The sequence below is a fragment of the Polypterus senegalus genome, chromosome 18 (genome assembly GCF_016835505.1).
Source record: "Polypterus senegalus isolate Bchr_013 chromosome 18, ASM1683550v1, whole genome shotgun sequence".
Classification (NCBI taxonomy): Eukaryota; Metazoa; Chordata; class Cladistia; order Polypteriformes; family Polypteridae; genus Polypterus; species Polypterus senegalus.
In genome coordinates, this window is record NC_053171.1 from 24,189,107 (window position 1) to 24,203,997 (window position 14,891).

A 14,891-nucleotide genomic window follows, 5' to 3' on the forward strand; every position below is an offset into this window, starting at 1 on the left:
AAAAATGGAGACCGTTATTCCATACCTTGCTTGTCAGTTAAAAAAAAATGACAAAATGAAATACAGTGGCCCATTAATGACAAAAACTGTTCCTTTTATTCTCACAGTACTACTTTGCTTGTGACCATGCAGGTGTGGCTTATCTTGCCCACGTGTCACCAAATGTCACTTTCATTACGAAGGGGGGTCTCCCACACTGGGACATAAACATACCCACCTTTGATGTTCCTCTTTATCTTATTCAGTCAACTTTATTTCTCTCCAGACGGTCTCAGATTCATCTTTACGTGGCATGTTTCAGCTTGGCTGCCACACCATATAAGTGCACAAAACAAGTAGAGTTTAATTTGTCTGTTTTTAATTATAGGGTACTGATGAAATGAGTCACTTTTACGGCCACAAACACATGGGATTATTGTGCTGCAACACCAGAAGTGTGCGATTGGCAAATCACGTGTGACACCCTCAGCTGAACCTTGAAGATCAGCTTGGCGACGGGAGTTTAGGCTGCAAAGGAAGGAACAAACTGCAGAACAATTGACTTTCATTATGCTTGCCTGAAAATCACATGTCTCGAGCCGCCCTGCATAAGTAGTGCCTAACCACAAAGGAGCACATTTCACTCACTCACTTGAAAAGGGTCTTTTGGCATACAGATGATTACAGCTGAGGAGGACTGCTGAATATCGTGGAAGGTAAGCTGCTTATGGGCAGTAAGACCTACTAAGATGTTGTAGTCTGTGTTTCTTCGGGATACTTTGTCTCCTCCTCACGGCTTTTCATGTTACTCTTTTTCTTTGCCTGCTTGCATGAAAGGAACACTAAAAATAAATGCGAGACACTGACTACTTCCTTGCTTTTGTTCATCTGAGCCTTTGAAAGGACTGGTGTATGCGTGTTTCTGCAGTGTGGGCCTTCAAGCAGACAATAATGTCTTCATTGATTCCAAACTTGGCTTTTAGGCTTAGCAGTCAAGCAATTCAGATTGGGATTCAAACAGTTGAGTTGATGGCCTGCTTTACTTTTTTTCACTTTATCAGTTTTCTTCAGTTGAGAAGGAGAAGGCTTCTTTATTCAGTTAACGTACCTATTCTTACAGAGTAGAAGCCACCGGGCACAGTGATTAGTGCATCTGCCTCTCAGCTGAACGACCCGAGTTCAGCTCCGAGATCCGAACCTGGATGTCCACCCCAAGTCTATGCACATTTTCTCCAGTTTCCCCAGTTTTAAAATGGAACAATATTTTACAACACTGGTGCAACATCCACACACCTCATGACACTTCAAGTCTCGGGGTTATGGACTTTGAACATGCTGCGAGGGTATGTTGATTTTCTACTGGATCCTAAACGAATGGATGTTGTGTTAGTTAGTGACTTGAAAGTGCTGGTAAGTGCCGATCGCTTACAGCCTCAGAGACCCAAGTTTAATTCTAGGCCTGTGTGTGAGAGTGGAGTTTAAATGGCCTGCCTGTGTCTTGATTGATTTTCTCTGAGATTGTTAGTTTTCTGATTCTTCATAATGATGCGTTTGTCATTGCTGATGCCTCAAGTCTCAAGGGTCCTGGGTTCAGTTCACGGGTTTGTCGCTTAGTGTGGGGTTTGTACATTCCTCCATGTCAAAGTGAGTCTATTCTATGTATTCTCGTTTTTATTCCAGATCTTCATTTTTTATGTTAAATTAATGAATGTGTTTAAAATGGTTAACATTACTGCCTTACAGCTTCAGGCACCTACAGTGTGTAGAGTCTGCACATTCTCTCCAAGTCTACAAGGATTTTCTGGAGATACTCCAGTTTTCACAAGAATATCCACTTGGTAAGAGTGGTCTCATTTAGTGGTTCCCCAAGTCTGGTCCTGGGGACCCACTGTGGCTGCTGGGTTTTCTTCCAACGAAATTCACAGATAGAGTTGACGGCCTGCTTTATTTTTCTCACTTTATCAGTTTTCCTCAGTTGAGAAGGAGAATGCTTCTTTATTCATCTAACAGACCTATTCTTATAGACGAGAAGCCCCCGGTCGCAGTGATTAGTGCGTCTGCCTCCCAGCTGAACGACCCGAGTTCAGCTCCCAGCTCAGCACCTGGATGTCCACCTCATGTCTATGCACAGTTTCTCCAGCTTCTCCAGTTCGATCTGATATCTGATACTGTATATGTGTTCTGCTCTGCAGTGTTGCACATGGTTGCACATGTTTGCCCATTTGTCTCACATGCACCTTGTTATATATTACGTGTCGTGGATTCTTTGTTGTCCTGTGTTCTATGTAGCACCATGGTCCTGGAGGAACGTTGTTTCGTTTCACTGTATGCCGCACTACTGTATATGGATGAAATGACAATAAATACTCTTGAATCTTGAATTGACCTCATTTAATTAGCTGTTCTTTTTCTTGCTTCTCCTATTCTGCAATCAGAAACACACAGCAGTATGATTTTTACACTTATGCAACATTTAGAAAATGTTTTGTTTTTGCTATAGCTTTAATGTCTTCACTCTTTTTTTTATTGTTTTCCTATTATTTTGCCCTTTTTCTGTGTTGTTTGCTCCCTTCGTTGTATCCCAATAATGACAGTTAATGACAACCAGAGCAGACAGCTGGGCAAACAACACTGAATGATGAAAAGCTGCCACTACTTCAATGTCAGACCCACCAAATAGTAAATAATGGATTAAATAACCAGAACACCTGGAAAAGCAGAATGAAAATCAGAATGAACATTTTGTTAGAAAGTTAAAAAATTATAATAATACAATTGTTTCAAAATTTGTGTGCTGTGCTGCACTCCTAAGACTCTGGACTGGATTAAGCAGGTTCTACAATGCAGAGCGACTCACGACTACCATCCATTTTCCAACCCGCTGAATCCTAACTACAAGGTCACGGGAGCCAATCCCAGCCAACACAGGGCACAAGGCAGGAAACAATCCCAGGCAGGGTGCCAACCCACCACAGGACACACACAAGCACACAATTTAGAATCGCCAATCCACCTAACCTGCATGTCTTTGGACTGTGGGAGGAAACCCACGCAGACACAGGGAGAACATGCAAGCTCCATGCAGGGAGGACCCGGGAAGCAAACCCGGGTCTCCTAACTGCGAGGCAGCAGCGCTACCCACTGCGCCACCGTGCCGCCCTCACGACTACCATCTGCACTCAAATAAAAGGAGGTAGACCACTGCAACACCTGCTCTTAAACATATTAAAACATGTTTCCAGTTTCCATATAGTACAATTTTATTATTTTTATATTTCCACATTGACCCCATAATACAGAAGCTGGGAGACAGCAGCTCACTTAATTAGGCTAGGAGTCTCATTAAAAAGAGAAGAAACCTGCAGCCACACTGTGTCCACAGCACCGACTTTGGGGACTCTAGATGTTAGAGCTAGACCTTCACATCTCGAGATACCTGAATTCACTTCCTAGCCTGGTCACTCTCTGTACAGACCGTCCACATTGGGTTTCCTCTGGAGACCCCACTTTTTCTCCGACATCTTGAAAACATGTACAGTATGTTATGTTTTCTGGTGACATATAACTGACACGGGGACTCAATGGTAATTCTGGGACCAAGTTTCAATTCCTGACCCAGTCACTTTTTATGTCACTTTTCAATAAAGGGCTTTTCTCAATTTGACAATTCAAATCAAGTCAAGTGACTTTACTGGCATACCATCCATACACAATACTGTAGCATACAGTGGTACGAAATAGCGTTCTCTAGGGCTGCGATTAAGGATATACATAAAGACATGACAAGTGCAAGACAAGCAAACAGCTATACTATACTGTACTATACTGCAACAAATACTGTAATACAGTCAATAAATAAATAATAGGCAGTGAATAGATAGCAATAAATAAATAATAACATAATATTAAAAACAACTGCAGTAGCAAATTTACTGCATATAAATAAACAAATAATAGCAAATCTGAGTGGAAGGCCATGACAGAGGTCAGAGTGCAGACAGCTAAGGGGGTTGAAGGTGTTGCGGGACCTCCCACATCATAATGTTAGACTGTCTCAGTAAGAGTGAGTGCACAAATGTGGCCTTTGATAGACTGACGTCCCTTTCAGGTTCGATTATGACTTACTGCAGGACTGCAGGGTCCGTTTGTTGAGACTGAATAATGAATGAATACAAGTGCATACAAATGGACCTGTAAAGGTGTGGGCATAAATGTGCTCAATGATGGATTGTCTTTCAGGTCCCTGTTGTTAATGGTTCTGTACAGGACTTAGGGATCCCGCTTACTATGAAACTGTGAATGTTTTCCTACACTCCATGCAAAACTGTTAAATATAATAGAAGGTCCTGCGGGCCCTCCTCGTGTGGAGTTACCCTAACCCTAACCCTAACCCTAACCCTGTGCTCCGGTCTCCTTCCACAGTCCAGAGACATGCAGGTTAGGTGGATTGCCGTTGCTAGACTGGCCCTAGGGTGTGTGTTTTTGTGACCCATTGTGATGAACTGGTGTCCTGTCCAGGGATTGATCCTGCCTTGCACCAAATGCTTGCATGGATAGGCTCCAGCCCCCCATGTCTCTGCTGAGGAATAGAGAGGATTAGAAAATGGTATGGTATGGATTGAAATATAAACTAGACAGGGGGGCATTATCAGTAAGAATTATGAACATTAAACATGACCCTACTGGAGGATGGATGGATGGATTAGTGGATGAATGTACATTCACTTATTTTACTTCAGTTAAACTTTTTGTAGAAAACTATTTGTTATAAGCAATGTGTCAAATTGTAGCAGCGTATTCAGCCAGAAGAGGGCAACATTGAGTTATTGTTTTATACTAATTCCATTTACAGAAGGTTCTTTGAGAATGGCAAGATTAAGACTTTAATTTCTAAAACACTTCTTTACTCTGATTGTGTAGGATGATATGAATCATCCAGCTTGCTTTTTAGGAATTTGTTTTTGAGAGAAACTGATTCAGTGAACAAATTAGAAGAATGGGAAAGAGAAACAAAAAACAGGCTTGCAAACGCCCACCAACGCCTACTGTAACCCATAGAGAATGATCAGTATACTCTTCTTTTACTTAGAATATGATGCTTTCACACATTTAAGCAAGCATGCCGCTTAACTCCTTGAGAAATTCTGGAATGACCAGTTTTGCCTTAAACTTTGTCCTTGTGTTTTCATACATACTGTACGTTTTCAAATACTGGCCAGCTCAGGGTCAGGGGGAGTGAGCCTATCTAAGCATCATTGTAATAAGGCCTCACTGCTGAGATTATTGCGATCTGAACCCAGGTCTCTAGTGCTGTGAATTGGTAGGAGCATTAGACATCGTGCCACCATACTGCTTCGTTGTTAGCTAATGTCTGTTAAGTAGTATGCAGCATACATCTGTTTTATAGCAAATCTAACTTGTTCTCATTATCAGGACTGAATCTTGGGTTATTATAGCCATTTCCTATAGTGGAAGCCATTTTGTGTACCGTTCTTAGGGTCACATGCCATGTTTCTAGGGGCGTGATCTCTAGAGGTTGTGGCCTCAATTTCATCAGCAGACGGGAGAAAAGGTCAGCATTTGCACTCCTCTTCATCCAATCTGCGGATAAATCCTTTAAAATCCTTATTGTATTCTCTTTGTGATTAATTTTCGTATCTTGCCTGAATTTTGACTGTAATTTTTGTCTCTCGTCTGGGTTTTGTTCACATTGTTGTATTTCATTTTTGTTTGTTTTGCCTTTTGCATGCATCTGCCTACTAAACTCAAGAAATTAGTTAACTGTTTTCCTGCTGAGTCGGGACACTTGTAGTGGTAATCATCAAGAAACATTTGTCCAACCACTCAATTCACCTCCATTTGAAATAGTAATGCATATAAATATACATTTTCTCATTAGGTATCCATACAATCTTAAATAAAGCAGAACAGAACACTGAAAAAATTAACAAAACTTATTTTAGTTTTCTTTTGTGAATGACTGAATGGAACAGAGACTAACAAACTTCTTTTTCAAGGTTCCCACGGAGAAAATGATCATTTATCAGGTAGTAGTTAGAAACACTAAGTTCACAATGTTAACAAACAAAACAAGGGGTCACAATCCCAAAAAAAAAAAAAGAGAATCAAAGCCAATTAATCTCCTTAATTCTTACTTGTTTTTAAAAATAATTAAGTCCTAATGCTTTGTGGTTCACACCATCTTCTTTTTAAAGTGCAACGTCACACCCCAAGATAGATGCAAGCCTCATTGCACAGAAAAAAATAATATTTATTAAAATGATATGATTTATATGCTGCGGTGGGTTGGCACCCTGCCCAGGATTGGTTCCTGCCTTGTGCCCTGTGTTGGCTGGGATTGGCTCCAGCAGACCCCCGTGACCCTGTATTCGGATTCAGCGGGTTAGAAAATGGATGGATGGATGGATGGATGATTTATATGTGGGTCATCGTGTGTGGATGAAATTAATCTGTAAATAAAACTATTTACGAAATTTGTTACTTCGAACGTCTTTGAGTCAGTAAGCAGGCAGGAGGAAGCTTGCTCATTGCGTCTTTCATTATCTTTTTATGAAGACGGAGCACAGCAATCTGTCAAGGGATGGCTTCCCAAGCAGAGACCACCACAGAATGACCACAGAGCAAAGGTAGAGAGTCATTGTTATACAGTAGAAAACGGAATTTGCATAACAGTGCTGAATTATTGCTTACTCTGATTGGTTCGCTAGCTTACATTTACTCTGATTGGTTCATCAGTTTACACACCCAAATAAACATATCCAAAGAAAAGTCTCATTTCTGCCACATTTCCTGTCCTTCAATATCTCATACGTTCAGCTCTTATTCTTTTATGGAAAACTGTGCAGGTGACAACGGGCAAATCTTACTGGGTACATGAAAGAATATGACATCAGCCAGTTTCTTGAATCATCCCCTGGAACGTTCTCTTTGTTAACTTAACCATTTCATCAGTCTCTTCATGCTATTTCTAAGACAATTGTTATGTATTTCTTTTAGTGCACACTGCATACCAAAATACTTCATATGCAATAACTATATTACTTCTTGATGTTCCCTTTTTTCTATCACCCTTGTCAGAATAACAACAGAATTGAATTTATTCTCATGACGCTGTCTTTCCCCAGTCTCAAATGCTACCAGGACATCTCTCTGTGGCAGTACAATACAATACAATACAATACAGTTTATTTTTGTATAGCCCAAAATCACACAGGAAGTGCCGCAATGGGCTTTAACAGGCCCTGCCTTTTGACAGCCCCCCAGCCTTGACTCTCTGAGAAGACAAGGAAAAACTCCCAATAAAAACCTTGTAGGGAAAAATGGAAGAAACCTCGGGAAAGGCAGTTCAAAGAGAGACCCCTTTCCAGGTAGGTTGGGCGTGCAGTGGGTGTCAAAAGTAGGGGGTCAATACAATACAATACACAATAGAACAATTCCTTAAGACAGCATAATAATAAAAATTTTAGAATTACGGTTTAACAGTAGATGATATGACATAATTAGGTTTGGATATTTTTAGAGTCCTGGAGACCTCATCCATCTAGCTGCATCTCCATTTGGCCATGCCACGGCTGAAACGCTTGTTCGATGAAAGGACCCCTCTTTCCCATGATTCCTGTGATCCTCCATCAGGGATGACTTTACCATAGGCAGGCAAACAACTTGGCAGGTGGGCCGTGGCACCAATGGCCACATTTGGGTACCGAGAAAAGAAACAGAATAGGTGAGGGTTAGTATTCAGTACAACACAGAAACTCCTTCTTCTGTAACCAAGTATTGCAAGAATGACAATAAACCTGTTTTGGAGTTTGCCGGTAAATATCTAAAATAGGCAGAAAGACTTCTAGAAAGAATTGCCAGTGGTGGAATTACACTGAGCTTCCACAATGGAATTAAAGATGGACGTGAGCGTCAGTAGGCTTTACGCATTAGGAACCAAGCTACCCGAAATGTACTGGAACATTTCAGTAATTATTTACAGCTCTGTGCTGATCTTTCTAGTCATAAAATAGGTCATAATGATAGCAATTGACAAGAAGAATTCATAATTAATTTCATAATTACGGTATTTGAGGGATCCTCTAGAGGGCCCCTTTTTCTTGCATAATTTGACTCAAAAACTAATCAGCACATCGTCATCTCATAACAGGTTTAAGTTTGGTGTTTTTCTGTCCAGCTGTTTTAGCTCTAAACCATCTTCAAGAATCTGTGACAGACACACACCCATCATCGAGATATCAGTGTTTCCGGCATCAGGAGACCCTAAAACGTCGAGATCTGTCAAAAAACAGAAATTGAAATTTTTGACGAATCTAAAGCTTTCATTCCTCCTCCATAGATGATAGGTTAGGGTTGGGGAAGGCATAAATCAAAAATAGGCTACTATGTATACTTTATTTTTCTGCCAAATGTAAATCATTGCTATTCTTCTGTTCTGTACAGTTCAGATTTAAATGTGATTAAAGCTCATATTTTAAAATGACTTAAATTAGAATTGCAATAAAAGAAGACCATCACTTGCTGTTAAATTCCCTGAACTGCAGTTTATTGGAGGAGTAAGGTGCATTCTCATCCTTCTGCATCTCATCTCACTTCTGTTACGGCATAACCTTTTTCCTGAAAGCATTTACAATGGCAGGTTTTGCAATTTGGCATTTGAGTCTGATGTAACTTTCCCAACCCACGGGGCAGTGAAACATTATGAAAATGGCAGTGCTTTAGAGAACTGAAATTGTTTAATATTTCTTCTGCAAGCTTTCTATGTTGCAACATGTAAGTTTTCAATGCTTCCAGATGAGCTTGTGTATTTCTTAAGTCTTGCTGTTGATGTGAGCCTTTATCTCCGCATATCTTCATGTTATAGCTTCCTGGTATATCTTTAAAGGAATTTGTTAGCAAGAGATCTTAAAAATTCTCCTTCATTGCTAGTCATCACAACACAACTTCATAACACATGAACACAAGAATAGGTTTACAAAGCGATCTTTGTCACATGTACTAACCTGACAGCAAACTGGAAGATAAGCTTTTGAGGAAAACCGGATGACGTGAAAAGAAAAACAAACAGCTTGAGAAATAGGAAGTAGATTCAAAGTCCGAGAGGCAATAATCAAGTTCGAAAGACAAACCAAGAGTTGAAAAGCCAAAAGTTAAACTATGAGTAAATTTTGCACTAGGTCTTTTTGAGAGACTAGGGGGCTTTGCCCCCTGCTCGCTTCGCTCGCCAACACTCCTGCCCCGCCAGCCTGCCCTATACTTGCCAAACACCCCCCCCCACACACACACTTTGCGTCTCTGCCGCTCGGGTTGTGAAGAAGGGGGACTGAACGCACCTTAAGGAATCGCAGTCGCTCCTCTGAAACCCCGTCTTAAATGGTGATACAATGGGAAACAAATGCATTTTTTTTACCTGCTCTTTGCTAGATCAGCAGCTGGCTTGCTTCTGTCATACCACCAATGTCTATATATTCAATCTTTTTTCGCTTTTTCCTTTTCATCAATATCACATTGAATTTTGACTCCGTGTTTGGAATTACATCGTGGCAACACAACGTATAACTGCCCGTGAGTGAGGAAATGTGTCTGACAATATCTCGTAGGACGTGAAAGTGTCTCTCTGAGAAAATCCTCCTTCCAAGATTTTTTTTATAAAAGAGAGATATGTTATCTGCATATTGGATAAGCAGATTAAGTCTTCTACTATTTTATCCCATCTGTTGATTATGCATAGGTCATGACCTCCAAGGCCATGCCTTTAGAAACGTGGGAAAGAGAACCTAATGATGACAATACAAAATTGTGGAAGACGTTATAAAACACAAAATATTACTAACTAATCCACATAAAGCCATGTATAGAGTACAGTGCAGTTCATACTCACATGTCCTAGTCATCATGCAGCGCATCGTCAAGCCAGCAATCAAACCAAAATGTTTCTTTTTCTTGTCTGAAGTATTTGTTTGATTCTTGACTATGTAGAATCCAATTATATCATTTATTTTCTGTATTCAACTTGTTTTGTGGTTGTTGATTTATTTTTACATTTCCCTGTGTTGCTACATTGTTTTCATGGGTGCCACCACTAGCTCTTTGTTGATTGCTGCCATGTTGTTGTGATCAGCAGAAGTACGCAGTGCCTGATGTATCCGAATCGATGATAAATTCAGTTAGTAACCCTTCCTGGTTGTCTCAGATTGCAGATTCAAAATAAAAACCTTTAATGTGAATTCCTGGTTTTAGATTCTTTGCTATAGAATTTTGGCTACAGTTTTGTTTTGGTGTTCTGGTGTAGCCATTTTAATTAATTAAATATTTATGGTAACAAAAGCAGAAAAACCTGCTGAGCCTCTACAGATATTTTTCAATTTAAGTCTTCAAGGTGTGAGGGTCCCAGCTCTGTGCTAAACATCATGTCTTGTGCTGGTTCCCAAAGTTGGTAGGCCGACTAAGATAATTGACTACAGACCGGTGGCCCTCACATCACACATCATGAAGACACCAGACGGGTTGCAACTGTGTCACCTCAGACCACAAGTCCAACATGCACTGGATCCCCTACAGTTTGCATACCAGGAGTACATTGGTGTTGAGGATGCAGTCCTCTATATGCTACAGCAGCCTCCCACCTTTTTGGATGAACCAGATGGTTATGTGAGGATTATGTTTTTGATTTTTGAGTGCATTCAATACCATCCAACCCTGCATTCTTAGGGAAAAAACTGGAAAGGATGGGTGTGGGTTCCACCTCCACCTCCTGGATTCATCACTGCCTGACTAGACGACTGCAGTTTGTCAAACTGGGCAACTGTGTCTCTGGGACGGTAGTGAGCAACATTGAGGCCCACAAGGGACTGTTCTGGCCCCATTCCTGTTCACAATATACACAGCAGAATTTAAATATAAGTTGGACGTTTGCCACATTCAGGAGTACTCTGATGATACAGTTATTGTGGTGTGTATAAGGAATGGGCAGGAAGGGGAATACAGGGATCTGATTGGAGCTTTCAGTGACCGGAGCAGCAAGAACTGCTTGGTCATGAACACAACGAAGACCGAGGAGATGATTGTGGATTTGCACAGGTCTAAGCTCCCCCTTCAGCCTGCTAACATCCATAGGGAAGGCATTGAGGTGGTGCAGACTTATAAATATCTAGTTGACCACCATGATGACAGATTGGACTGGTCTGTGAACACAGACATCCTCTACAGGAAGGAACAGGTTGTTTTTCCTCAAAAGACTTAGACCGTTCAATATATGTAGCGAAATGCTGTCTGTGTTCTATCAGACAGTCCTTGCCAGTGTCTTCTTCTTTGAGGCCGTGTGTTGGGAAAGCAGTATAAGAACATAAAGAGGCTGGACAAGTATAATATAGTGCCTTTCATATCTATCTATCTATCTATCTATCTATCTATCTATCTATCTATCTATCTATCTATCTATCTATCTATAAAGCCAATACCTTTTTTTAAACAATGCTTTATCCTCTGAACCCTTTTCTTTTTCTTTCTTTCCTTCCATTTGGGTAAAATACAATGAATCTAAAGATATGAGGCCCCACTGCTGTGCCACTACAACCCCTTAGCTTTTAGTAGACACACAAAATAAAGCAGAGGGATCTTCACAGGGTCAGAGGGCATTGTGTAGGATTATGTATTCTTCGCATTTCCTATTCCTGGTTGCCCATTGTCTTAGCAGTGATGAAGATGGCCTACACATTGCCCAGATCCTATGAATGTTGGAAATAACCTTTACCTGTATCAGACAGCATACTGCTGCGGCATTTTCAAAGGGGAGAACTGTTCCTTTGTACTCCTCATTCATATCCATGATGTGAGAAGAGGCTTTAATGCCTCCTAGTGCTTAGTGTTCTTGTAGTACACTGTTGGGGAGCAGAAGGACATGCAGAGGGATTTTCAAAAGCACGGCTGATTTATAGAAATAAGTAAAGGCCTGCTTCAATATAAAAGTCTGTAGCAAGCACAGAGACACCGTTCTACCACAAAAAGTACACCTACAGTGCCGATCTGTCTCACACCTTGAACAAACAAGTCATAATTTTCTAAATTAGTGTCACTTAACGTATATCATTTGTAATTTTTGGCTGCAGAGACAGACAGGCCACTGCTATAACATTTATTGGAACTGCAACACTCTAATATTCAGCAGTTTTGAAATTGTCCTCTGTTGATTAAAATGGCTGCAACATACAGTATGTGTTAGGTACAATGACACCACACATGTCACTCAAGAAACATAATGTCAATGTTTAGCAGCTAAATCTTGTAAGATGTAAAAAATATGCAGCACCTCATAGCCCTATGAATAGACTTAGCAAGTGTGCAAGCATACTGAAATTAAATTTTTTACTTAAATATATTATTTGTGCTCTTTGCTTTCTCTTTTTATTTTGTAACTTGCACACTGATGACATAATTGAGACAATAAATTACCATTGGTGTGAAAATAAAACTACCATAAAAGAGCAAACTTCAAAGACAGTAACAAGAACAATTGTCTAAAGCGAAAAAAAGAATTGCTTGAATTTGACTTTCAAATAGTTTGGTGTCCTCTTGTATGGACTGCGCAGGGTGGCGTCAGTTCAAAATATGATGGATTTATGTGCAATAACAAAACAAGGTCATAACCAGGAGTGCAGCAATTAAATAAACAAAGGCAAGAAAGTGAGACAAAATCAAAGATCAAGAAATACAGCAAAAGATTCAGTAACAAGAATATTTCATGCAGCCTGTCTTCATTTAGTATGATTTGGGGTCCTCAAAGACCACCAGTATTTTTTTCTGTTAATAGGTCCACTTCCATCGTTGCTAGGGGCCTGGCCTCTGAGGTTAGGACCCATGCATAATCAACATGATGGGATAAAAGGACAGCTATTCATGCAAATCCTTATCCAATTTGCACATACCAAATCACTGAAATTTTCAAGGTTTATATTTGTTCTCTTTTCTCATTTGGTTTTGAGCATCCTGTTCTTTCCACCACGATTATTGTCTCTCGTATTGGGCTTTGCTTTCATTTCACTTTATAGTTTTTGTTTTGTTTTGTTTTTTACACACATCAACCATTTTTTTTTAGGCGATTATCTGCTGTTTCTCAGACAGAACACAGCCAAAGCCAAAACTAAGAGTCAAAGAAGAGGAAAGTATATCCATAACCAGAGACAGAGCTATAATAATAATAATGCAAGGGTTTTAAAGAATTGAAAAATGGTAAAACAACAGGTATAGACAATAAACCAGCAGAGATAATTAAAAATCTTGGGGAAAAAGAGAGACGAGTACTAAAATGATTGCATAAGAAAATTTATAAAGAAAGAGAATGGCCAAATGACTTCTAGGGAGCAGTGTTAATACCAATACACCAATACACGAAAAAGACAAATGGAACAAATTGTGAAGACTATAGAACAATACGCTTGTTATTACATGCATCAAAGGTAGCATTAATGTTGATAGTAATAAGATTAGAAATTAAACAGAAGATTGGACTCAGGTAGGGGAAGAGAACAAGAGATTCTCTTTACCATATTTTAGGAAAAATACATGTGGTTTGGACCCTGTGAACGTATGACTGGATAACTGACTTGTGGATTATGTATAATTTCTAGATATTTGAACAGTTGTTAATATAAATAACTGGTAATGTAAAGTATCATGTCATGTATATAAAGATAAATCTTCTATTTAAATTAATTTCTTACAACCCTTAAAAATATTTGCCTGTTTATGAATATGGATAGCAAGAGGTTCAATAGAAATGGCAAATAACATTGGCAACAGAGGACACTACTGTTTCTATGCACCAGCTTTTCTCTATTTTACTCCTATCACTTTCTTTTATGTGGACTCGTTCCCTGGACACTTTTTTCATTTTTATCACTCTTTAATTTAATATTGTTTTTTTATCAGTATGCTGCTGCTGGAGTATGTGAATTTCCCCTTGGGATTAATAAAGTATCTATCTATCTATCTATCTATCTATCTATCTATCTATCTATCTATCTATCTATCTATCTATCTATCTATCTATCTATCTATCTATCTATCTATCTATCTATCTATCATTATATATATAGTGCCTTTCCTATCTATCTATCTATCTATCTATCTAAAGTAAAATATTTAGTATTTATTATTCACACTAGCAAAATACCCGCGCTTCGCAGTGGAGAAGTAGTGTGTTAAAGAAGCAATGAAAAAGAAAAGGAAACATTTTGAAAATAACGTAACATGATTGTCAATGTAATTGTTTTGTCACTGTTGTGAGTGATGAGTGTGTTGTCATATATATATATATATATATATATTTACACACACACACATAAACATATATATATACATATCTATACATATACACATATATACATACATATATATATATCTACATATATACACATACATATACACACACACATAAATACAGACACACATACATACATATACACACAAATACATATATATATATATACATACACACACACATATATAAACATATATATACATATACATACATATCTACATATATACACACACAGCTATTTCGTATCAGTGCAATACGCTGCTTGTTAAAACGGATAACTCCGCTCTTACGTGCAAGTCTGCGTGGATATTATGAACTATCGTATTTGTTCAAGTTCTATTTAAATTTTAAATAGAAGGAATTTTTATTTAGTCGACAGAAATATCTTTGGTAGGAATGGTAAAAACAGACAGGAATATTATTCGTGAATAAATCAACTCAAACCTTAAACAACTTATAATATTTTGCTCTCCATAAAATTTATCCTGTCTAAATTATACAAGTTAGAAATAAAGTAAACGTTAAAAGAACAAACATTCACATTTCTTTACTCTTATGTAATTTTATATAAAAA

General features: G+C 38.9%; 1 protein-coding gene across 2 annotated transcripts in view; it reads left to right on the forward strand.

Moving 5' to 3' along the window:
• Positions 1-295: 295 nt before the first annotated feature.
• The window catches only part of LOC120518574 (RAS guanyl-releasing protein 1-like), a 200,038-nt gene continuing 185,442 nt past the window's right edge, over positions 296-14,891 (forward strand). For both annotated transcript variants that reach the window (XM_039741444.1, XM_039741445.1), the window contains exon 1: positions 296-695. The gene's annotated coding sequence lies outside the window, so the exon portion shown is untranslated. The remainder of the gene's footprint in view (positions 696-14,891) is intronic.